Here is a 27,093-nt window from a genome sequence, read left to right as displayed (position 1 = left end):
GCTGAGAAAGTGAGGTGTTCTCATTGAAACATACAAGATTCTGAAGGGGCTCAACAGGGTAGACACTGAGAGGTTGTTTTCCCTGGCTGGGGAATCTAAAACACGGGGGCACAGTCTCAGGCTAAGTGGTTGATCATTTAGGACTGAGATGAAGGGAAATTTCTTCACTCAAAGGATTGTGAATCTTTGGAATTCTCTACCCCAGAGGCTGTGGATACTCTGTTATTGAGTATATAAAGACTGAGATAGACAGACTTTTGATCTGTCAAGGAATCAAGGAGTTGGGGAGCGGGCAGGAAATTGTAGTTGAGGTAGATCAGCCATGATCGTATTGAATGGTGGAACAGGCTCGAGAGGCGATATAATCTATTCCTGCTCCTATTTCTTATCTTCTTATTCAGACAGGAGATGTCAAGGAAATCCAAAGGTTTCACACCACAGTCTCTGCAATAAGGAAAATCTCCACTGTGCTGAATGCATGACCGATCGCATCCTTTATGACACTTACCCTGTTTTATTTTATAACACAATATTGGCCTAGAAATTGGTTGATGCTGTGTTCATTTTATAAGCATAACAGGGACAGCTAAGCGTTCAATATGATGGGTGGGCATATTGGTAAAGTATGAAGCATAGGTGTCCAGAGCCTGGGCCTGAAACAGATTTTTAGTTTAGTTTAGAGATACAGCACTGAAACAGGCCCTTCGGCCCACCGAGTCTGTGCCAACCATCAACCACCCATTTATACTAATCCTACACTAATCCCATATTCCTACCACATCCCCACCTGTCCCTATATTTCCCTACCACCTACCTATACTAGGAGCAATTGCTAATGGCCAATTTACCTATCAACCTGCAAGTCTTTTGGCTTGTGGGAGGAAACCGGAGCACCCGGAGGAAACCCACGCAGACACAGGGAGAACTTGCAAACTCCACACAGGCAGCACCCAGAATTGAACCCGGGTCACTGGAGCTGTGAGGCTGCGGTGCTAACCACTGCGCCACTGTGCCGCCCATAAAGGCTGTTTACATGTACAAATAAGGTATCTAATTCCGAATTAAGTACCCCTTAAGTATCTATGAAGCTGCCTTTACATAGCTATGCCATTTAGCACAATTTTTGTAATTTAATTCTTTTTCAGACACTTTTATATTTTGTTAGCAAACAAGGGAATTTATCCCAGTATTTACAACATGGTTAATATCAGCCAACCAGAAGGAATCTCCACACCCATGATCCCTGGACCACCCCTTGGGTTAACCACTCTGAATCCAGCTGCCTTGCACAATCCAGACCGGTGGCTGCTCCTGGCCATCGTATCAAATGGTGCCCTCTGCGCTCAGTGGCAGAGACACCCCACCCCCCCACTCCTCCCCAAGACATTCTTCTGTCATCCAATAACCCAGGCAGGAGGCCCGGCCCCTGATCCGCTTTGAGGGCCAGGCCTCAACGCCAGGACGGTAGAAAGGGCTACGCGGAAACAGCATGGGTTTGGGACTAATTGGACAGCTCTACCACAGGCACGATGGCCCGAATGGCCTCCTTCTGAGCAGCACTATTCTGTGAGCCTATGAAATTATGAGGGCGGATAAGTTACAAAAGCAAAATAGATTGGACTGAGTTGCAGGTTGTAACACAATCAAGTGTGTCCTACCAGAGTTTCATACTATCAAAATTAAGCTCATGCAGTTTATCTAGTCATCTGAATCCCTGAGGTTGTATTACATACTGTCGTTGGCTGCAGTCTAGCTGTTATTCTATATAATTAGCAGTAAAGTTACCATTTTTATACAGTATGCAGAAATGACTTGCCATTACTTGCCTTGCTTGGATACTTGGGGCACCTGTTATTGGGCACGCAGGGGTGAATACCCTGTGGCAGAATGGTGAGCTCCAAGATCCAATATCCAACAGCAAAGATTGGAGAGGAGCGGTGAGAAGTCGGATCCGCCCTCAGGCAAGTGGGTCCAGGGATTGGGTGGAGGATGGGAGGGGAGTGAGGCAACGCTGGGTCGGAGATTGGGATAGAGTTGAGGCTGGGAGTCAGGAGTGTGGGATATCAGGGAGAGGAGGACATAAGAAGATAAAAGAAGTAGTTGCAGGAGTAGGCCATTTGGTCCCTCGAGCCTGCTTCACCATTCTATAAGATCATGGCTGATTTTCCACCTCAACTCCAATTTCCTGCACTATCCATTGATTCCCTCAGTATCTAAAAATCTTAATGACCTCTGTTGTGAATATACTCAATGACTGAGCATCCACAACTCTCTGGGCTGGAGAATTCCAAAGATCAACAACTCTTTGAATGAAGAAATTTCTCCTTATCTCAGTCCTAAATGGCAAACCCCTTATCCAAAGACTGTGACCCCTAGTTCTAGACTCTCCACCAGAGGAAACAGCTTCCCAGTATCTATCCTATCAAGTCACTTAAGAATTTTATATGTTTCAATGAGATCACCTCTCATTCTTCTAAATTCGAGGAAATAAAGGCCTAGTCTACTCAATCCCTCCTCATAGGACAAATCCCTCATCCCAGGAGCCTGTTGGTGAACCTTTGTTGCATTCCCTCTAAGGTAAGGGGACTAAAACTGCACACGGTATTCAAGGTGTGGCTTCACCAATGCCCTGTATAGTTGTAGTAAGACTTCTTCACTCTTACACACCAATCTCTTTATAATAAGTCTAAAGGCTTTCCTAATTGCTTGCTGGGCCTGCATGTTAACTTTCTGTGATTCATGTACAAGGACACCCAGGTATCTCTGAATACCAACATTTCCCAGTCTCTCACCATTTAAAACATAGGCTTTTAAAATTTTTCTGACCAAAGTGGATCATTTTCACTTCTCCACATTGTAGTCCATCTGCCACGTTCTTACTCATTCACTTAACCTTGACTATATATTTCGTTTCAGCCTCTTTGTGTCCTCTTCACAGCTTACTTTCCCACCTAACTTTATATTGTCAACAAACCTGGGTACATTACACACGGTCCCCTCATCTAAGTCATTCCTACATTACACAGTGACTACGTTTCAAAAGTACTTCATTGGCTGTAAAGCACTTTGGGAAATTCAGTGGTTGTGAAAGGTGCTATATAAATGCAAGTCATTCTTTTTTTTTGTGAACAGAGATTGTAAATAGCTGAGGCCCAAGCACTGAGCCTTGCAGAATCCCACCAGATTCAGCCTGTTGTTTATTCCTACTCTCTGTTTTCTGTTCGCTAAGCAATTGCCTGGAGGTGATTAAATGTGCAGTGCTCCTCATAGTTCCACATTCAGCTAAGCCACTTAGCTTCCTTGTTGCAGGTGATCTCATGGGCTGGTTTCTCTGATTGTAGCCCACAATGGCTGCAGAGAGGGCCCTTATTTTGTAAATGTTTAAAGACATAGCACTTGCTTCAGGGGTGGGTAAAGAGCGCTTTACCCAATGTAGCGGGCACTTCTGATCGATAGCATAGTTTTCAATTTTATCTCTGCTGCTTGGTTGAATTTATTCTCACCCTTAATAACATCCCCTTTAAATTCTCTCACTTTCTCCAGATCAAAGATATCGCTGTGATAACCCACATGGATACCCAATATACTTGATCTTTTGTAAGATATATCCAGAAAATACACCTTATTCAGATCATGCGTGACATGAAGGCCCTAAATGTCGACTTTCGCACCTGGGAGTCACTACATGGCGAAGGAGAGAAATGGTGAGGGCAAGATGGAAATCATGTAGCCAAGACAACCAGTGGTTGGTTACAGCAGGTTGGCAACAAATGCCAGCCCAAAAAACATCAACTCACAGCACCACTCGGCAGCTTCACGTGTGGCACTTGTGGCAGAACCTGCCTCTCAAGGATTGACCTTCACAGCCATCAGCAATGGCGCACCAAAGATGACACCCCACCTAAATGGATTGTTTGCTGTGTGTCCATCATCTTTCATAGATGGAAAGATGCCAACCAATGCCTTATTCAAATCCTAAACAGGCCCATTCCCTGATCTCTTTCGCTGTTAAGCTATTATCGATGTTGTTCCCAGTTCTTACTCTGGTCTGAAGAAATTCATTGGCTACTCTTCCCACTTCTCTGAGCTTTAAGTTGCCAATCTCCGAATCTACCCTCCCATTCCTTCTAATCTCTTTCACCATCCATGATATGGGCTATCCATAGCTCTCTACTTCAAGTCCATAGAAATCCTATATTGGATAAACATTTCCATTCCGTCCTCACATTTTCAATCTCTTCCACTCGCACCCTCATCCCCACCCCCCACAATGATACTCCAGAACTTTCTGTCCTTGGTTATCTCCATTGTTCTAACTAAGGTCAACACAGACCTTAGAAATACTGCTAGAATCATAGAATGGTTAAAGCCCAACAAGAGGCCATTTGACCCATCCTGTCTGTGCCAGCTGTCTGCAAGATTAACTCAGGTAGCCCCACTCCCCTGCCTTTTCTCCCTATACCCTGCAAATTTTTTCTCTTCAGATAATTATCCTTTTTGAAATCCACGATCAAATCTGCCTCCACCACACTGTCAGGCAGTGCATTCCAGATTCTAACCACTCGCTACGTAAAAAAGGTTTTCCCTCATGTTGCATTGGTTCTTTTGCCATTCACTTTAAATCGATGTTCACTGGCTCTTGACCCTTCAGCAAATGGGAACCGTTTCTCCCTATCTACTCTGTCCAAAACCTTCATGATTTGGAAAATGCTAAGAAAACATATTGGGAATTGGACCTGATTTTAACCCCTTGTGCCCAACGGTAAGGAAGCATGCGAAAGGTTAAAATAGGGACACAGTACATACCACCAACTAAACTCCTGGGTTTCAGGAGGCATGTGAGGTGCTCAGTGCAGGTAGGTGAGACCCCCATAAGCATTCAAAGGTCAGGGTCTGATAACTGGCCCCCAAACCCTCACATGTGCTCCGAGGTAAAATCACATCACTTTGGGGACGTGAACGTCACTGGCAAGGCCAGTATTTATCCTGAGAAGGTGGTGGTGGGCCTTCTTCTTGAGCTGGTAGCACTTTGATAAAACTGAGTGGCTTGCTAGGCCAGGTCAGAGGGCAGTTAAGAGTTAACTACATTGGCGTGGGGCTGTAGTCTAGTCATTGGAACGCTGCCTGACTCAGAAGCAATCTAACTGACAAGAAGCAATGTAAAGACCGAACCAGTTCATCTGCTTTTGGTGATACTGCTCTCGAGAAAAAGCTCAGCCAGGACTTGGGAGAAACCACCCAACCACCTGGTCCTATTTCAAACCATCACTCATATCCACCTGAGGGACCCGGCCAGGGCATCTCACCCGAAAGATAGCACCTCTGAGAGTGCAGCACTCCCCCAGTACTACACCAAGAGGGTCAATTGAAAACAACGTGCTCAAGTCCCTGAATGGGAGCTTGAACTCACAACCACCTGACCCAGGAATGAGAATTGCCACCAACTAAGCCAAGCTAATTGCTGCAAGGGCCCTGATATATAATAGCAGAGCACTGTAGTACAGTGTCATTGCACATTATAAATTATAATCATGCCAGCCCCACAGTGCATGCTATAATAGTCCACAAGGTGCAAATTAGCCAGAAGAGGTGGAGAGGCGAATACCTGTTGAATCCCTGCATGTTTTTAAATGTTACTGTGTAAATAAAAAAATTATCTTTGCAGAAACTTTAAAGACAATAGTTAACAGCTTCTCTCTACTTACCTCAGAGGTATAAAGCCCCTTAAAAGGAGCTATTAGTTCTATAGGCATTTAATCCACTCCTAAATTTATCAGTCGATGCCACAGCCAAATGAAATCTAAATTAATCTTGAGAGAGTGCGGGGGATCCCATATCATCTACACGATACTTGAAAATTGCTTACCTTCCTGTCCAAATACTTGGGCCAAATTAAAGTGTTATAAAATAGGCAAAGTGCCTGTCCAACCTTTGCAGTGGATGTGGACAAACCCATCAAGTGGGCAGCATAACCGTGGGTCAAAAGTGGGGAAGTGGGACCATTGGGAGAGAGTTCTGTTGGACTATTGAGTTACAACTGACAAACTCTGCTATTGCCGATTTGTGTGTGGGGTCAAGGCAAGGAAAACCACTGCCTCTGTTGCACAGTGCATAGTTTCACATCAAGTTTTGCAGACATCCAGCTCGAGATATTAATAGTGCAGGTTTGATTAGGCAAAGTAAATGTGATACTGTCTCATTTCTGACTATCCAATCCTTCAGGAGCAGAAAAGGGATAACTTCCTAAAATAGAGTGGGTGTCGAGTACATAAGGGTCGGGGCTGCTTTCCCTCTTACCCATTGCATATTCCTCAGCCACTTCCTAATTCTTACAGCCCTTCCGCCAACGCTTGTTCCACACTTCAAGGTAAGTCCCTCGCCTGGAGCTTTACAGCAGGAAATCTTGGGGTACGAACCAAAAAGACTGAGGGGAAGATTGGAGCGAAGATTCCGGAGGGATCAGGCACAACGTTTGAAAATAAAGGGAAAGGGAGGAGGAGAAGCAGAAAGATTTGAGCAAGAACTTTTTTTTTTATAGAAAAGGACTTAAAAGAGAAGCAGAAAGGGATGAATGTAACGAAAGTGAAAACAAGTGGGAGAGCGCGGGAAAGAAAAAAAAAACAAGTGAGAAGAAAGGATAGAATCGGGATGAGAAAAAGAAAAGCAGAATAAGAAAGGTCAAGAGATTGAAATGAAAGGAATAATTTTGTTAATGAAAATATTATTTCAGGGATAATTCAATAGAAGAAACTAAAATAGATTTCAAAGCTGGCTGGTTTAATCACAGGTGAGAGGGATCTTTTTTTGAAATAATGGATATTTTATCAGAAGTGAAATAAATTCACAGGAATCGCTGAACTTTTTAAATCAGCTCACTGGAGTTTTATTTTAGTTTGCAACTTAACGAGTAGGAACCTGATTACAGCCACTTGGGATTCATTTGAAGAAAAATATTTGGGAGTTGGGAATTTCAAACCAAAAGTTAGAAACATTTTTGCAGTTTGTGGAATCGGATTCAAAATTGGATGATTTTTTTAAGGATGGTCAGGTGGATGAATGACAGCATTTTTTTAAATATTGGAGTGATTTAAATTTTATAAATGGTTAACAGAGATAATATTTACTGTAAGTGATGGTGTAAAATGGACAAAATTGAATTGGCTGCACATTGTTCCCCTATTTGGCTTCGACTAACTTCAGCTGAAAGGAAATTTGATCATGTCTTCCTGTGGCAGTTAATTTGATGTTGCTCATTGTACACTGTTGGCCAAACTTAAAATGACCCCTCAATATGTTTCTGTTACATTGGAAGGATTTCTGTGGGCATGTTGCTCTGAGGGAGGGGTGGGGTAAGGTTTGGTCCCACAAGTTTGTGGCAGGGAAATCAGCACATTTTGTGGAGACAAAGTTGTGGCTGGCCTCAGACACTGGCATCTGTCCATGCGAGCAGGCATATCTGACAGAAATGCCTTTCGAACTGGGTGAAGTGCGCGGGCATAGGGATGCAGGTGTGCCAGTGAGTGAGGTTAAAGGCATTTTGTGCTGACGAGTATTTCACAAACCTGCATTTGCCAAATGCCAGACGAGGTTGTGACAAAACGCATCATTGCATCTCCAAACAATGTTATCCCATTCCCAACATCATGATCTGTAGCCGTTCTCTCTTCTCAGCAATCAAGGCATTGCTTCTTTATAGGCGACACTACCTGATAAGGTAGGACCTGTGAAAGGTGACACTGTGTGAATCATTATTCTCAAAGGAATGTCGCACCATGTGCACTTCGGTCAGTCTAAAACAGCATCAATATTTAATTAGATTAAATCGGCTATCAAAACCAATTGCTTTGTAGCTGAACAAGCTTGCGTTTAGCATCCAGTGCCCTGGACTAGTACGTTGCCATGGATTCATTACGTCATTCCACCCCTACCCTCCCCGCACCCACCCACCCCCCCCGCCTTCCCCAAATAGGGGCTTATCCTTTCAGCTATACCAGACTGCTCTCAACTACAGCTCCTGGTAGCTGGGTAACTAATGGTCCCAGCTGGCAACAGAGCATCCCGACTGCCCACCTGTCTTCCCACTGAAGAATAGGATGAGGCACAACTAAAGAAAGCAGGAAAACCGCAACCAGGAGAATGAAAAAGAACAACTCAATACTACATCCTGTAAGCATCAGTGTGTCACCCCTGAGGCTAGGAAATTATGAGTTCAAGTTCCACTCCGGAGACTTAGCTCCACCCCAAGCAGCCAACCCCCGACACATATATACTCCGTCTCTTGCAACAGGAAGGCATGATTTAATGAGATTAACAATGAATTTTCACCAGAAATAAAGCAAGCATCAGGGCACCCAACTGTGATCCCACCTTGTACCCGGTTTCTATCCTGTGCCCCATACTGGCTAGGCAACAGATGGTAACTGTGCAGCTGGTACCAAGCCATGAGTTGATCTTTTAAATTCAGGTGAAAAGAAAGTGTTGTTTTCAAAATTCTTTTTGATGACAATTGTTTTTCAGTTACAGCACATTGTTATACAGGTCATTTACTGTGCGGCTCACAGTCAAATTTTGCTTGATAACGCTCCGATGAAGTACCTTGGGACATTTTACTATTAAAGACACGATATAGGTGGTTGTTGTGAGTGGTGGTTGCTTGTGGTGTGCTTGCCAGCTAGTTCAGTGTCTGATGAGCTTAGGTTGCATAGCCATGTCTTTGCCGATCACCATAATGATGAGGACCACGCAGGTGTGGTGCTACTGCAGGGTGGGGAGTGTTCCTCGTGTGCCCTGAACCAATGGGCCATAGACCAGCTATGGGTGCCAGATTAAGAACAGAAATTCTTCTGTTTTGGCTGTCCTGCAGTTCATTGACACAGCTTCATCAGGCCAGGAAGGCAAATGGGGGTCCCTCTAACACCAGCTCCAGTCATGCACTGCCTGACTGCAGTTCACAAGAACCACAGGCATCCATTCACATTTGAGGCTCTGGGCCATCTCAGAAGGCAGCTGGTAGCCAAAAGGCAAAAATAAAGTAAGCCAGAGCACAGGGCGGAGAGAGAACAAGTGGAGAGAGTTGGCGTTAAAGTTATTTCGCCGTCCCTCTACTTTAAGGTGTTTTTATTTTGAGATTGTTTTAATTCCTGTCTTGGCAGTGTGTTGTCGACCACTGCTGGTTCTGTTAATGGATAATGAAAAAGGCACAGGTGGAAAACCTCAGGGTTTTTACCCGCTCTGCCTCCTTTACATTTGGTGTTGAGTGTTCACTCGGCCCTGGCTGTGCTACCAAAGCTAACTAAACATGCTCTCTGTAGGCACACTGAATTCGCGTGCAGGTCTAATACCCATGTTTACTTTGCTGCAATAGGAGGAATTAATCTGGAGACACTCTTATCGGCTTTTGGGTGAATGAAGCCATCAGTTCCCTGCCAATTGGGTCTTTAATATTTAGCACTGAAGCCAACAGGAGATCAGCATTTGGCGCCACTCGACTAGTATAAAATCTCTAGGCATTGGCAGCATTCCACTAATATAGCATCTCTATTATTTTCCACCTGTGATATTAATGTTACCCGTAACCAGATCCAGCCCCAATCAAAACCTGTGCTAGTGGTATGAAGAACAGGGTTTGACACAAGAACCTTGACCCACTCATTGTTTTCCAGTGATAGAATTCATGGCTTTTCTCCAATTGTATACAAGTTGGCAATTGAATGAAGTGGCCACGTACTAGACACTTGGCAACAAATCTAAGCAAAAGTTGATTCCAGCAAAAAAGAAATTGCAGAGCAATGGAGAAAGAGAGGGGGAGTGGGACTAATTAGTCAGCTATTTCAAAGAGCTAGCACAGACATGATGGGATGAATAGCCACCTTTTGTGATGTATGATGCTATAATTCGATGCACAAGCGTGTAACTCTCTGGTTCTTTGCCCTGTTTCGACCGAGGTGGGAGGAGTGCACTGTTTATTCTAGTTCCACTTCTCCACAGGTTACGACATATATTAAAATTTTTTCCCACTTACCGATACGGTCAATCGTAGACTTTTTTTATCCCAGAATAAAACACACCAACCAGGCTTCTTTAATAAACAACAAAATTATCAGTTTATTTTAAAACAAGTCTTAACCAGTAATGAAGCAAAGCATAAACACACAGATCGAAATATAAAAGTTCCCTTTTTACCTTAGCCACTCTCTCTCTCACACACACACACACCCATACACACATACGTACTGGAAAAATGTTAACTGGAAAAATAAAGGGATTTTTGTTTTTAGAGCTCTATTACAGACAAAGAAAACACTTGGGCTGAATACTTGTTCATTCTTGAAGAAAAAACAGATGAGATATGTTGTGTTCCAAAACTGGCATACTGTCTGGCCTCCGAGTACATGTAGATGGGTCACTGGAATCTTTTAAGAACAGTTCTTTTCAGGCAGCCTTGAGAAGTAATTTAACAGGTTTTTCTTCAAAGACAGGAGACAAGATGACACAGTGGACTTCTCAGGGTCTTTTAGAGAGGTGCTGGAAAGCTGAGCTGGGTTGACTCTGTTCTCCTTCCTTTGGAATTCACTTCTCTCCTTGGAAGTTCTCCACCTTTTTATACAGTTCAACCCCGACTCAAAACAATTCAAAAGCGAAACTGACAACAGGAGGTCAACCTTTTGACCTCCATCAATCTTGACCTGTCACTTTTTGTAAAAACTTCTCCAGATATCCAAAGCTCTCTGTTGTTTGTTGAGCTGGAAGTCAGGAGTTTCCTGGAAAGGTTTGTCTTCTTCACAAGACCTCTCAGTGCCCCTTTTAAAAAATATTTCCAGGGACTGTTTTTCAAAGTCAAGTGGCCTTTACATGACCCCCTTTGAAAGCCCCAAAGTTTAACATTTTTTCAATCTCTCAAAAATGAATCCTCAAAAAATATATTTAACGAAACACAGAGGCACTTTCGTAACAGCCCAAATGATCATTCTCCATGAGTGAGCCAGGACAGATGAATGTCAATCAGGCAATAGAGCATTGCAGCTGAGTCCAATCCTGTCCTCACCAACATCCAAACAAGTGTAGTTTTCAACAGGTCGTCACTTGATTATAATAAGGATTCGGAATGTTTGCTGATCTTTGAGTCTGGAGGAATGGAGCCAATTGTAGTGTCCCAGCTACTATCAACTAACACATCCCTTGTCTCTGAGTCAGAGGGTTGTATGTTCAAGACCCACTCCAAAGACTTAAGTAGAAAATCCAGGCTTACACTTCAGTATGATACCGAGGAAGTGCTACACTGTTGGAGGTGCCGTCTACCAGATGAGACATTAAACTGAGGCCCCTTCTGTCTTCTCAGTTGGACCATGGCACTATTTTGAAGAGACGGGGAGTTCTCCCTGGTGTCCTGGCCAATATTTATCCTTCAATCAACATCACTAAGACATTATCTGGTCATTATCACATTGCTTTTGTGGGAGCTTGCTGTGTGCAAATTGTCCATTACAACAGTGACTACTCTTCAAAAAGTACTTCATTGACTTTAAAGATCTTTGGGATATCGTGAGGCTGTGAAAGGCGTTATAGAAATGCAAGTGTTTCTTTCTTTACAAGATCCCAAAGCACTATTTCGAAGGGGAGATCTCCCCAATGTCCTGGCCAATATTTATCCTTCAACTGGTAGCACTAAACACAAAATTACCTGGTAATTTACATCATTGCTATTTGTGGGATCTTGCTGTGTACAAATTAGCTGACGCATTACAACAGTGACTACCCTACAGAAATATTGGCCAAATAAATGTAAGTCTTTTTATCTTATCACACACATCACAGAATTGTTACAGCGCAGAAGGAGGCCATTCGGCCCATCGTGTCTGTGCCAGCTCTCCGCAAGTACAGTTAACCTAGTACCACTCCCCGGCTTTCTCCCCATAGCCCTACACATTCTTCCTTTACAGATAGCAATCCAATTCCCTCTTGAATGCTTTGATTGAATCTGCCTCCACCACACTCTCAGGCAGTGCATTCCAGATCTTAACCACTCGCTGCATAAAAACCTTTTTCCTCATGTCACTATTGAGTTATTTGTCAATTACCTTAAATCTATGACCTCTTGTTCTTCATCCCTCCACCAATGGGAACAGTTTTTCCATATCTACCCTGTCCAGACCCCTTATGATTTTGAACACCTCTATCAAATCTCCCCTCAACCTTCTCTTCTCCAAAGAAAACAGTCCCAACTTCTCCAATCTATCCACATAACTGAAGTTCCTCATCCCTGGAAGCATTCTTGTGAACCTTTTCTGCACTCTCGCCAATGCTTTCACATCTTTCCTAAAGTGTGCTGCTTAGAACTGAACACAATACCCAGTTGAGGTTGAACCAGTGTTCTATACAAGTTTAACATAACTTCCTTGCTTTCGTGCTTCATGGCCCTATTAATGAAGTCTAGGATGCTATATTGTCTATTAACTGTTCTCTCAACCTATTCTGTCACCTTCAACGACTTATGCACATATACACTTAGGTCTCTCTGCTCCTGCACGCCCTTCAGAATTGCACCTTTATTTTACATTGCCTCCCCTCGTTCTTCCCACCACACACTTCTCTGCATTAAATTTCACCTGCCACTTGACCACCCATTCCATCAAATTGTCTATGTCCTTTTGAAGTTCTACGTTATCCTCTAAGGGACCTAACACTGACCCTTGGAGAACTCCACTGCAAACCTTTGACCAGTACGAAAAACATCCATTAACCACTACTCTCTGCTTCCTGTCACTCAGCCAATTTCATATTCATGTTGCTACTGTCCCTTTTATTTCATGAGCTATAACTTTGCTCACAAGTCTGTTGTGTGGCACTTTATCAATGCTGTTTGGAAGTCCATGTACACCACATCAACAGCATTACCCTGATCGACCTTCTCCATTACCTCGTCAAAAAACTCCAGCAAGTGAATTAAACACAATTTGCCCTTCACAAATCCATGCTGGCTTTCCCTAATTAACCCGTATTTGCCCAAGTGACCATTAATTTTGCCACAAAATATCGTTTCGAGGAAGTCCCCACCACTGAGGTTAAACTGACTGGCCTACAGTTGCTCAGCTTATCTTTGCACCCTTTTTTGAACAATAGTGTAACATTTGCAATTCTCCAGTCCTCTGGCATCTCCCCTGAATCTAAGGAAGACTGAAAAATTATGGTCAATGCCTCTGCAATTTCCACTCTCACTTCCCTCAGTATCCTTGGATGCATCTCATCTGGTCCTGGTGCTTTATTAACTTTAAGTACAGCTAGCCTATCCAATACCACCTCCTTATCAATTTTAAACCCTTCAAGTGTACCTTGTGGAAAGCTGAGGAATCCCAATTAAGACTTAAATAACAAAACTAATATCCTTTCACAGTGTTTTGTAAACACTGATTGTAGATTTTTGTGAACACTAATGTTATAAATGGATGAAGCACTTTGGATTACTACCATTTGTCGAGTTCCCTCCTATTGTCGGACATCCAGCTACGTTTTTGATGGCGTCACCAGCACACAACTGGTTGAAGAAAAATTATTTTGAAAAATTTGCGAAAGAGAAAGCAAAGGACTTTAAAGCTGGTCTTAATCGGGGAGTATCGTTTTCTAAAGCAGGGAATCGTTTTGGACTGTGAATTCCTCGTTAAAGCTGATTTTTCTGTTAACGATTCTCTATTTATTTAAGGATCTTTCTTTTGTTACTTCCCTGTTCAAAGGGGGTCCAGCCTGTTATGTCTTTAAGCAGACACAATGAATACAGTTTAAAGGCAGGTAGCTGTTTTAGTGAGAATGCCTTCAATCAAAATATTCTGCTCACAGACACTGCACTCTTCCAGATCCATGACAATTTTAACTCTGACAGTCCTGGCTGACCTTCCAGCTTCTGGAACACAGGTGTCAGCTAAAACTCCATGGGTAGCACACCAATCACAGCTCCAACAACACTCAAGAAGCTCAACAGCATCCAGGACAAAGCAGACCGCTTGATCGGCACCCCATCTACCACCTTCAACATTCCCTCCCTCCGCCACTGGTGCACAGTGGCAGTAGTGTGTACCATCTACAAGATGTTCTGCAGCAACTTGCCAAGGCTCCTTCGACAGCACCTTCCAAACCAACAACCTCTACCACCTAGAAGGACAAAAGCAGCAGATGCATGGGAATACCACTACCTGCGAGTTCCCCTCCAAGCCACACACCATCCTGACTATATAGTTATCCCTCCACTGTAGCTGGGTGCAAAACCTGGAACTCCATTCCTGACAGCACTGTGAGTGTACCTACACCCCATGGACTGCAGCAGTTCAAGAAGGCAGCTCACCAACACCTTCCCAGGGGCAATTACAGATTGGCAATAAATGCTGGCCTTGCCAGTGAACCTCACATCCCAAGAAAAAAGTAAAAAAAGTACTCTTGCCTTTTGTGTCAGGAGGTCATAAGTACAAGTCCCACTCCAAAGAATTGAGCACAAAATCTAGGGTGGCACTTCAGTGCAGTACTGAAGGAGTGTTGCACTGCCAGAGACGCGCTGTTTTTCGGATGAGGATCGGGGAGTTCTCCCCCATATACTGGTCAATATTTTTCCCTCCACTAAAACAGATTCCCTGGTCATAATCACACTGCTGTTTGCGGGACCTTGCGCAAGTTGCCAGATTTTTTAACATTACAATAATGGCTAAATGTCAAAAGTACTTAATTAGTTGTAAAGTGCTTTGAAACATCCTGCGTTCATTAAAGGCGCTATAAATATGCAAGTTAGTTATTAGTTTTTTGCTTTAAGGAACACGTAGACAAATATTTTATACATTTCTAATGATAAGTGGGTCTATTATGAAGCCTTGCTATTTAACAGCACATATTTTGAAATTTATTAAAACAAAATTCCATTCTGCCCCTCCCCACAAACTAAGGCACCTATGTCAATCCTCTCTTAATAGGAGACTGGAAGGTTTTGGTCTCTCCCGACAGCCTTATTCAAAGATCCCCTTTTCCAGACCCCACAGTGGGCACACTGTGCAGCTGCTGTTAACTATGCCAAGATCTGTGACTTCACAGCATTGAAGCAAATGTCTGCAGAGGCTGGGATGTGAGCCCAGGATTCCCAGTTAACAAGACAACACAATAATCTAATACAACATCAACTCCAACCTCTGCTGATTTATTTCCACATGTAAATACCATTGCTGTCCTTGACCATTTGAGGCCTCACAACGTACATGGGTGCCAAACCCTAAACCCGGCCAAGACTGTAGTCTTGTACAGCAACAATCTGTAGTTATGTAGTGCCTTCAATAAAATACAACACCCAAAGCCACTTCACAGGTGTTTTATAAAATTTGTCACTGGGCCACATAAGGAGTTATTAGGGCAGATGACCAAAAGCTTGGTCAAAGAGCTAGGTTTTAAGGAGCGTCTTAAAGGAAGAAAGAGAGGTAGAGAGGTGGAGAGGTTTAGGGAATAATAGGGACTTGACAGCAGAAGGCATGGCCGCCAATGGTGGAACGATTAAAATCAGGGAGGCTCAAAGGTTAGAGGAGTGTAGATAGAGAGTCATGAGAATCATAGGGCTGAATTTTATGCAGCGGGTGGGAGTTCTCACATTTGTCCGGAACATTTGAGCAGAACCCTCCTCAGCCATTTGGTGGACCCCTGGCTGCATTTTATGGTGCTCAGTTAACTGCCCAGCGCCGGGTTCCCTGTCCTTTTAAGGACAGCGATCATGCCTCCAAGAGCTGCCAGCTGATCGGAGAACCAACCGTCCCAGCAGCACCACCAGGAGTGGTGACCACTGCTGGGACTGCAGGAGGACCAGGAGCAGCACAGGAGCCTCAGAGAGGAAGTAAGTGGGGACAGGCTTGCCAAGGCCAGTCGGGTAGGCCCCAGCAAGGGGTTGGGGAGGGTGGGTGGTGATTGTTGTGGGCAGGGGTATGTTTGTTGGCACAGGGGTGGCATTTGCCGCCGGGTGGGGGGGCTCTACGTGAGTCACAACTTGACCAAGCAGGAGGCACCACCCACAGCCCACAGGGAGACCACCTGATGTTCCTGGGTGACCCCCCCCCACTTGGCGGAGCTCCCACCATCCTTTGGTCAAATACCAGCGGCAGCAGGAAGAGGCGCTTAAGTGGTCAGTAATTAGCCACTTAAGGGCCTCAGTTGGTTTCTGGGCAGGAAGGCTGTCCTCGGCCTTCCCATCCCTGACTAAACTGAATGACATCAGGAAAGTGACGGAAACTCCCTCCCCTCTTTCCTTCACTGTCTAATAGGCCCCATACTACCCTGCCCATTCCTAGAGGCTGATAAAATTCAGTTCATGGAATCATATCTCAGAGGGTTCTAAGGCTGGAGGAGATTACGGAGATGTGGAGGGTTGAGGCCATACAGAGATTTGAAAACATGGATGAGAATTTTAAAATCGAGGCATTGCTTAATAGGAGCCACTGTAGCACAAGGGTGATGGTGCGATTTAGGAAAGGGGCAGCAGAGTTTTGGATAAGCTCAAGTTTGTGCCAAGTAGAATGTTGGAGACCATCCAGGAGAACATTGGAACAGTTAAGTCTAGAGGTAACAAAGGCATGGAAGAGAGTTTCAGTAACAGATGAGCTGAGGCAGAGCTGGAGTCAGGCAATGTTGGGGAGGTGGAAACAGGTGGTGTTAGTGATGGCACGAATATATAGTCGGAAGTTCATCTCGGGGTCGAATCCGACACCAAATTTGCAAACGGTCCAGTTCAGACCCAGGGTTTTAGATGGAATCAGCGGTTAGGGAACGGAGTTTGTGGCGGGGACTGAAAACATGGCTTTACTCTTTGCAATACTTAATTGGAGGAAAATTCTGGTCATCCAGGACAAGCAGGCTGATCATTTGGAGACAGTGGAGCAAATCGAGAGAAATGGTGGTGAGGTAGAGCTGGGTGGCCCCAGTGTACATTTGAAAACTGACATTATGGGCTAAACTTTATGGGCCCCTCAGAATGGGAACGGAGGTGGGAGGGCCCATAAAACTGCATGGGAAGGCAGGGGGCCTTTCCAATGCCTTCAAATTTAGTCCAGGGTGGGAAGGCTGAGGACGGCCTTCCGGCCTCCAAGCCAATTAAGGCTCTTAAGTGGCCAATTAATGGCCACTAAAATGCATCTTCCCACCTCCATCTCAATGTAATGGAGGGTGGAATGGCCCACCGTCAATTGGAGACATCATCAGGTAAAACCTGGCAGCCTCCTGGTGGGGTCGGGGGGGGGAATCCTCCTTTGGGGGCAATCCAGGGCCCCACAGAGCCCCCACCTTCTGCAGTGATGGCCACCCCCCCCCCCCTCACCACCCACCCTATTGCCTGAATGACCCCGGCAACTGTGACCCCACTTACTTGTCCCAGGGAGTCTGGCATCCTTGATGCTGCAGGTCCTCCTGCAGTACTGGCAGTCACCACCACTCCCAGTTGGCTGGCAGCTCTTGGAGGCAGAATCTAGTCCTATAAATAGACAGCATTCCCGATGGCAGGCAGTTCATTTCCTGCCCGCCGTACATTTGCAAAGGGGGTCCAACACAGCACCATGGCGGGACCACTCCCCGGTTTCCAGCTTGCTGCCAGAACCCCCATCGCCATGGTAAAATTCAGCCCTCTGTTTCCTAATGATGTCACCGAGGGGCAGCATGTAGATGAGAACTAGGAGGGTACCAAGGATAGATCCTTGGGGGATACTAGAGGTAATGGTGTGGGAGCAGGAAGAGAAGCCATTGCAAATGATTCTCTAATTACGATTAGATATTCTACTGAAGAACAAAAGAAAGAACTTACATTTATGTAGTCCTTTTCATGACCTCAGAACATCCCAAAGTGCTTTACAACCAATGAAGTTCTTTTCAAAATGTGGTGAATTTGTGCATGCCAAGACCCCACAAACAGCAATGACCAGATCATCTGTTTATTCAGTGATGTTAGTTGAGGGTTGGGATTAGGGTAGTATTGTGCACCAGGGATCTGTGATGGGACCTTGTTAGTTTTCAATTTTAGTTAAATAATTTGGAATTAAACACACGAGGCAGTATAATTGAATTTGAGCAGCCATCCCAGAGGAAGCTTAGAAAACTATGGGAAAGACTGCAGGAGATCTCAAGAACATGTAGAAAGGTTAGTGGAATGGGCAGCTAGGTGGCAGATACAGTTTAATCCATAGAGGGAAAGACCCACTTGCTCAGCGAGCCTGCTGAATACGGTTGTTGATGCCCTTTGTATCAGGATACAGACACCTGGGTAAGGTGAAAGAAACAGGCCCATTAGGAATCCCAGAAATTCCTCCTTGATGTCCTTGAGCAATCAAAGCTAGTTCAAGACATCACTCTGGATCGGGAAACTATCTCTTGTATAAGATGATCTCCCACCACAGCCAGAAAAAAAAACGGTAAAAGAAACTGTAGCCTAAATAGTAAGATTTTTAACAGAATGAAAGGTTTGCATTTATATAGCACCTTTCATGACCTCAGGCAACCCGAAGCACTTTACAGCCAATGAAGTACTTTTGAAGTGTAGTCACTATTGTAATTTAGGAAATTTGGCCGCCTATTTGCACAGCAAGCTGCCACAAACAGCAATGTGATCATGACTAGATAATATGTTTTTGTTGATTGAGGGATAAATATTGGCCAGGATATTGGGTATTAACTCCCCTGCTCTTCTTCAAAATAGTGGTCATTGTTGTGTTGTTGTGTTTGTATTAGTAGTGTCATAGGGCGTTCCAGAGAAAGTCTTAGACTCTGGTAAAGGTTAACTAACAACTCTATTCTTTACAGTTACTATATACACTCTCCACAAGCCACCTTAGCTAGCATCCTTCGTGCTGATATACCTTCTTCCTCTCCAGCCTTTCTCATGTGACTGTTACATCATTGCTGGCACAGTGGGAGGAGTCTCTCTCACTGCCTTCGGTATGAACCCTTTACATCCTTATACTACATCTGCCCCCCAAGTATTTATCCAACGTTTTTCCAAACGTATATACATTTATGACCTCTCTACTACTCTCTCTTCCCCGAAGTATGTTACTTTAAAGATTCAGTCTCATTGGAAGTTTAACAACACTCCCCGATCTGGTTGTAACCTGTCTGGGACGATCAGTAATGTTCGTAGGAAGTCTGGGTTGCTGACTTGGCTTTTAGTTTCTACGGGTTGTAGTATTCCATTCAGTTTGGGTTTGTTCAGCTTCATCTGGATCTTGCAGATAGATTATTGGCTGTTGCTTTTGCAGAATAGGAATGATATTTCTCCGATTCCTTCGTATGTTCCCTTCATTCGTTCATATAACAGACGATCCTCATGTGTATGGAGTACAATACCCATTTTGTTCCAGATTACATATCCAAGCTTTTTTTTAATTTGGGTAAGCTTCTCGCTCGAAATCTCCTATTGTAATTCCGGGTTTGTTTCCTTCTGTAGGAGTTTTCTCTTTCTTGAACATTCTTGTAGTCTTGAGTCTTCAATCCAGGCATGAATTGTTGAGACAATACTGGAAGCTGTGTTCTTAACTTCCTTCCCATGAGTAATTCTGGTGATAATCCACACAGCAGTGGCGTTGAATGATAAACTAGGAGTGAGATAGGAAGATCTTCATTTTTCTTGAGTAACGATTTTATGGTTCTCACACCTCATTCTGCCTCACCATTGGACTGTGGAAATCTCAGCGAGCTCGTAAGATGCTGAAAACCCATCTTCATGGCAAGCTGGGTAAAAACTTCGTTCGTGAGCGGTGGTCCATTGTCTCATAATATTTCATCTGAAATCCCATGTGTCACGAAGATGGCCGTAAGGATTCTGATAACTAACTTGGTGATCGTAGAATGTAATCGTCTTACTTCTATCCACCTGGAAAAGTAGTCGATAATGATGATATATGACTTCCCTCCAAACATGAATAAATCCATGCCTAGCCTTTGCCAAGACCTAGTTGGAAATTGGGTGGTCAACACTGGTTTGCACTGTTCTGGCCTCTGTATCGCACATGTCTGACAGTTGTTGATCATGGTCTCGATATCCTTAGAAGATTGGGTCCTCACTCTGCACTTGGTTATACCCAAAATGGCCTTGGTGCAATCGATCTAAGATATCGGATCTCGTTGAAATAGGAATACAATTTTGTCATCGTAAGCTAATGGGTCATCAATTATGGTAAAGTATTTGCTATACTCATGGAATATCTTCATTGTTCCCCCTCCTGGACTTTCTTGTGGCCACCCATGTGTACAATACTGTCCAATGTGAATGCACTCCTCGTCATTCTTCTGTGTTTGTCGTATTTCTCGCAACTTCTGTGTGCTTGCTGGCCAAACTTGTGCAGTGAGTTGCAAGTATGTCTCTATGTTACGTACAAAATTCATGTCTTCCTGTGATGAATGATCTACGGTTGCCCTCGATAGTGCATCAGCTGATGATTGGAACTTCTCTTGGACGTATACCTCATTAATCTGAGACAAAATCTCTGTATGCGTGGAGGCATTTTTGCTATTTCTTTTTCATCTAATAAGGAAGCCATTGGTTTATGGTCTTTCTCAATTACCACACAATGACGTAGTCTGAAAATTTTTCACATGCCCAAGTGACAGCTAGAGCTTCTTGTTGCTGGTGGACATCCCAACACCACACTTCTTGTTTTCTTAGAAGTTGTCTCAGTGGATCAGTTATTTGTGCTTAATGAGGTAAAAACTTTGCAAGTCGATTTACCATTCCGAGAAATCTCTGGAGTTGCTGAACTGTTGTCAGGATAAGAAATTCCTTAACGGTTGTTGTTTTTCTGAGGATCTGCCATTATTCCTTCTCCGCTCACAATGTGGCCCAAGAAACGAATCGAAGCCTTGGAAAATTCACACATCTTGTTTAAAATGAGTCCCACTTCTTGAAGTCTCTGTAGAACCTCTCTGACTCTGTGCTCATGTTCCTCCACTGACATTCCGTGTATCAGAATACCAGGTGGCATAACACTCCTGTGTGCCCTTCTTGGTTATTCCTCATTGAAAAATCTCTGGTGCGGAGGTTATTCCAAATGGTAACCTATTAAAACAAAACTGCCCAAAAGGTGTTATGAATGTAGTCAATAACTTGAGGTCTCATCAGGCATTACCTACCAAAACCCACTATTGCCATTGAGTTTTGTAAACATGGTGCTCTGAGAGACTTTCCTATTTTCTAGAATAAAGAAAATTACAGCACAGGAACAGGCCCTTCAGCCCTCCAAGCCTGCGCCGATCCAGATCCTCTATCTAAACATGTCGCCTATTTTCTAAGGGTCTGTATCTCTTTGCTTCCTGCCCATTCATGTATCTGTCTAGATACATCTTAAAAGGCGCTATCGTGCCCGCGTCTACCACCTCCGCTGGCAACGCGTTCCAGGCACCCACCACCCTCTGCGTAAAGAACTTTCCACGCATATGCCCCCTAAACTTTTCCCCTCTCACTTTGAACTCATGACCCCTAGTAATTGAATCCCCCACTCTGGGAAAAAGCTTCTTGCTATCCACCCTGTCTATACCTCTCATGATTTTGTACACCTCAATCAGGTCCCCCCTCAACCTCCGTCTTTCTAATGAAAATAATCCTAATCTACTCAACCTCTCTTCATAGCTAGCGCCCTCCATACCAGGCAACATCCTGGTGAACCTCCTCTGCACCCTCTCCAAAGCATCCACATCCTTTTGGTAATGTGGCGACCAGAACTGCACGCAGTATTCCAAATGTGGCCGAACCAAAGTCTTATACAACTGTAACATGACCTGCCAACTCTTGTACTCTATACCCCGTCCGATGAAGGAAAGCATGCCGTATGCCTTCTTGACCACTCTATTGACCTGCGTTGCCACCTTCAGGGAACAATGGACCTGAACACCCAAATCTCTCTGTACATCAATTTTCCCCAGGACTTTTCCATTTACTGTATAGTTCACTCTTGAATTGGATCTTCCAAAATGCATCACCTCGCATTTGCCCTGACTGAACTCCATCTGCCATTTCTCTGCCCAACTCTCCAATCTATCTATATTCTGCTGTATTCTCTGACAGTCCCCTTCACTATCTGCTACTCCACCAATCTTAGTGTCATCTGCAAACTTGCTAATCAGACCACCTATACTTTCCTCCAAATCATTTATGTATATCACAAACAACAGTGGTCCCAGCACGGATCCCTGTGGAACACCATTGGTCACACATCTCCATTTTGAGAAACTCCCTTCCACTGCTACTCTCTGTCTCCTGTTGCCCAGCCGGTTCTTTATCCATCTAGCTAGTACACCCTGGACCCCATGTGACTTCACTTTCTCCATCAACCTACCATGGGGAACCTTATCAAACGCCTTACTGAAGTCCATGTATATGACATCTACAGCCCTTCCCTCATCAATCAACTTTGTCACTTCCTCAAAGAATTCTATTAAGTTGGTAAGACATGACCTTCCCTGCACAAAACCATGTTGCCTATCACTGATAAGCCCATTTTCTTCCAAATGGGAATAGATCCTATCCCTCAGTATCTTCTCCAGCAGCTTCCCTACCACTGACGTCAGGCTCACCGGTCTATAATTACCTGGATTATTCCTGCTACCCTTCTTAAACAAGGGGACAACATTAGCAATTCTCCAATCCTCCGGGACCTCACCCGTGTTTAAGGATGCTGCAAAGATATCTGTTAAGGCCCCAGCTATTTCCTCTCTCGCTTCCCTCAATAACCTGGGATAGATCCCATCTGGACCTGGGGACTTGTCCACCTTAATGCCTTTTAGAATACCCAACACTTCCTCCCTCCTTATGCCGACTTGACCTAGAGTAATCAAACATCTGTCCCTAACCTCAACATCCGTCATGTCCCTCTCCTCGGTGAATACCAATGCAAAGTACTCGTTTAGAATCTCACCCATTTTCTCTGACTCCACGCATAACTTTCCTCCTTTGTCCTTGAGTGGGCCAATCCTTTCTCTAGTTACCCTCTTGCTCCTTATATATGAATAAAAGGCTTTGGGATTTTCCTTCACCCTGTTTGCTAAAGATATTTCATGACCCCTTTTAGCCCTCTTAATTCCTCGTTTCAGATTGGTCCTACATTCCCGATATTCTTTCAAAGCTTCGTCTTTCTTCAGCCTCCTAGACCTTATGTATGCTTCCTTTTTCCTCTTAGCTAGTCTCACAATTTCACCTGTCATCCATGGTTCCCTAATCTTGCCATTTCTATCCCTCATTTTCACAGGAACATGTCTCTCCTGACGCTAATCAACCTCTCTTTAAAAGCCTCCCACATATCACATGTGGATTTACCTTCAAACAGCTGCTCCCAATCTACATTTCCCAGCTCCTGCCGAATTTTGGTATAGTTGGCCTTCCCCCAATTTAGCACTCTTCCTTTAGGACCACTCTCGTCTTTGTCCATGAGTATTCTAAAACTTATGGAATTGTGATCACTATTCCCAAAGTAGTCCCCTACTGAAACTTCAACCACCTGGCCAGGCTCATTCCCCAACACCAGGTCCAGTATGGCCCCTTCCCGAGTTGGACTATTTACATACTGCTCTAGAAAACCCTCCTGGATGCTCCTTACAAATTCTGCTCCATCTAGACCTCTAACACTAAGTGAATCCCAGTCAATGTTGGGAAAATTAAAATCTCCTATCACCACCACCCTGTTGCTCCTGCATCTTTCCATAATCTGTTTACATATTTGTACCACTATCTGACGCTCGCTGTTGGGAGGCCTGTAGTACAGCCCCAACATTGTTACCGCACCCTTCCTATTTCTGAGTTCTGCCCATATTGCCTCACTGCTCGAGTCCTCCATAGTGCTCTCCTTCAGCACAGCTGTGATATCCTCTTTGACCAGTAATGCAACTCCTCCACCCCTTTTACCTCCCTCTCTATCCCGCCTGAAGCATCGATATCCTGGGATATTTAGTTGCCAATCATGCCCTTCCCTCAACCAAGTCTCAGTAATAGCAATAACATCATACTCCCAGGTACTAATCCAAGCCCTAAGTTCATCTGCCTTACCTCCTACACTTCTTGCATTAAAACAAATGCACCTCAGACCACCAGTCCCTTTGCATTCATCATCTGTCATCCACTGTAGACATTGGGTGAATCTCATGCACTATTGCTTTGTTGAGCTGCATTGAGTCCATGCATAGTCACAGAGTTCCATTTGGCTTTGAGAATAAAACCATGGCTGATCACCACTCCGTTGGTTGTGTTACCGGAGAGATAACACCCATTCTTGTCATCTCCTCCAATTGTTCTTGGACTTTGGTTAATAAGGGATGAGTAATCTTCTTGGTGTGAAGATACACACTGGTCTGGCCCTTCCTTCAGAGTGATCCTGTACACCGTCTTTAGTTTTCTGAGCCCGGTGAACAGCTTCGGGAATTCTGTTTGAAAGGAATTGTTAACTTTTGTTTGCTTGTGATTGGCTACCTTTTTAATCAACGGCAGTTGTAAACATGCATTCCTGCTCAGTAAAGAAAATTCTTGATTGTGTAAAGACATATAAGGTCTCTACCAGTTATCTGCCTTCATACTCGCAGTTGTGTCCCGCTGGAGCATGCAACTGAATATCTGTCGGTTGCAGGTAATGTCTCTTCCGAGGGCCCAACCATCTACAGCTGCTTCATCAATGACCTTCCCTCCATCATAAGGTCAAAAGTGGGGATGTTCACTCCTGATTGCACAATGTTCAGCACCATTCACGACTCCTCAGATACTGTAGCTGCCCGTGTCCAGATGCAACAAGACTACATCCAGGTTTAGGCTGATAAGTGGCAAGTAACCTTCATGCCACACGAGTGCCAGGCAATAACCATCTCAAACAAGAGAGATTCTAACCATCTCCCCTAGATGTTCAATGACATTACCATCGCTGCATCCTCTGAATGATGAAGGGTCACTGACCTGAAACGTTAACTCTGCTTCTCTCTCCACAGATGCTGCCAGACCTGCTGAGTATTTCCAGCATTTCTTGTTTTTATTTTAGTGCAAAACTAATTCTTAGTCGAGCTCTGGAAAGTTTGCAGCAAAGAATGATGCTAGGAATGAAAGGTTATTATTATGGAGAGAATATAAAAAAAGTTGGGCTTTCTTTTTTCATTGAAAAAAGAGATATGGGGAATGCTGAAAGATTTTGAGATAGTAAGCAGTGAGTGATTGGTAAATCAATGAGAGATTGTTTAAAAATGAGGGAAATTAGAACATTTTCACACAGAAGGCTTTCAGGACATAGAAGGTGAGAAATTGCTCTTGATTGTGCATGTTCTTTGGGCACTCACTCTTGCTTATCGATGATATAGTTGTAGGGCAACAGCTATAATTTTACATTCAGCTGCTTAAGCCAGATAATTGAGTCAACAGTGGCAAAGTGCATTGCTGTAATGTATTTATGAATTGAGCCATTATCTGTCCAATAGGACAACAATCACATACTAGAAAGCTTTTAATTTTTCATTTGCGCATCAAGTATCCACATCTACCATGGCTTTTGGCGGTTGCGGTTTTGTCGCCCCAGATCTTCCCCGCAGTCCGAAGGCAGGGATCGTCTGCATCAGGTGCCTGTGTCTTCTTGTGAACTCCATTCAGCTTTCCAAACTTCATCAAGGGTTTTGGGGAAAGTGAGTGTCGCTGGCAAGGCCAGTATTTATTGCCCTTGAAAGGGAGTGGCTTACTCGGCCATTTCACAGGGCAGTTAAGAATCGACCACATCGCTGTGCGTCTGGAGTCACATGTAAGCCAGACCAGGGGAGGATGGCAGATTACCTCCCCGAAGGGCATTAGCTAACAAGATGGCAATCCAGTAGTTTCATGATTATTCTGAATGAGATTTAGTATTTTATTCCAGGTTTATGAATTGGTTGAATTTAAATTCACCCGGCTGCCATGTCTCTGGAGCATTCGTCCAAGCCTCTGGGTTACTGGTTTAGTAACATTACCACTATGGTACCATCACACTGTGGAAGATTAAGTGTGTGGTTCCAAAAGGGCTTGCACGACTTCAAGTGGCGTTGAGGGACATTGTTGAGCTCCAGGTGCATGAGCAGAGGTTCAATTTCCTTGATTCATTAGGCTTCCTGGAGGGTTGCAGCATTGCTGTGAGTGGATGGGAGAGCGACGTGTGACAGCACAGGCAGCCAGGGTGTTGGGGATCAACTTCAGGATTCCAGTGATACATCGCATTGCAGTGTTCAGTGTTCAACAACTTCTGGTGCACAGTACTGTGCTATGGAGTGCACAAGGGTCAGTGCTGATGTCTGAAGTACTAATACTGATGCTTGAGTTTGCCAGTTTCTGGTCCTTGCCTTTATCGTGGTGGCTACCTTCGTCAGATGGTTGTTGAACGTTAGCATGCCATCCAGCTTCAATCCGAGATAGAACGGAATGGGGTCACGTCACACAGTGTTGCGACTAAAGGTCATTTTCAGGATGTGCTTAAGGTGGAATGCAGCAACTAGTGTTTTGTCAGGGGTTTGGCTTGAGCTTCCATTTCCAGAAATATTCCTTAAGGTATTTAGGTCCCCGGTCAAGGTGCCCTCGATGTTGTTGAAAGTGTCTGCTTGCATATCCAGGGCTAGTTCATCTGTGTCGGCAAATTTGTGCGACTTTATTGGCAGCACGTCATACATGTAGACACTGAAGAGCGTTGGTGCGAATACTAAACTCTGTGGCAGTCTATTGTTGAGGAACTGGGGAAAGGTAACTTTGTCGGCCAAATGGGTGCATCGTGTTTTGAGGTAGGGGATGATCCATACGTCCTTTAATCCAGACTGTGTCATAAGCCTACAGGTCGACAAAGGCTGTGCCAATCTTGGATGTATTCTGGAATTTTGGGTGCGACTTAGAACTCCAAAATGGTGTCTGCAGCACATGTGCACACTTTTGAGGTAATTCGTGTTGAACGCCATATTGGTGAGGGCATTAGCACACGCCGGAAGTATGGAGAGGAGGTAAGTCGTGACACCAATCAGTGTGCAACCCTGATTTGGCACCATTGGTGTTGTTTTGGAGCTTAATGTTTCAGCTAACACCCTCTCTTAACCTTGCAAAGCTGAACGTGGTCAGCAGCACACCAATCAGTG

General features: G+C 44.3%; 1 protein-coding gene across 2 annotated transcripts in view; it reads left to right on the top strand.

Moving 5' to 3' along the window:
• The window catches only part of LOC137353637 (parvalbumin alpha-like), a 64,190-nt gene that overhangs the window by 30,902 nt on the left and 6,195 nt on the right, over positions 1 to 27,093 (top strand). The window contains exon 1 of one of the 2 annotated variants that reach the window (XM_068019990.1): positions 6,314 to 6,367. The exons of the other annotated variant lie outside the window; for it this stretch is intronic. The gene's annotated coding sequence lies outside the window, so the exon portion shown is untranslated. Of the gene's footprint in view, positions 1 to 6,313; positions 6,368 to 27,093 lie in introns of those variants that run through there. 2 annotated transcript variants of the gene reach the window in all.

This window comes from Heterodontus francisci, chromosome 41, assembly GCF_036365525.1.
Source record: "Heterodontus francisci isolate sHetFra1 chromosome 41, sHetFra1.hap1, whole genome shotgun sequence".
Classification (NCBI taxonomy): Eukaryota; Metazoa; Chordata; class Chondrichthyes; order Heterodontiformes; family Heterodontidae; genus Heterodontus; species Heterodontus francisci.
The sequence above is the reverse complement of the archived record's forward strand: the minus strand, read 5'-3'. Positions and strand labels throughout refer to the sequence as shown.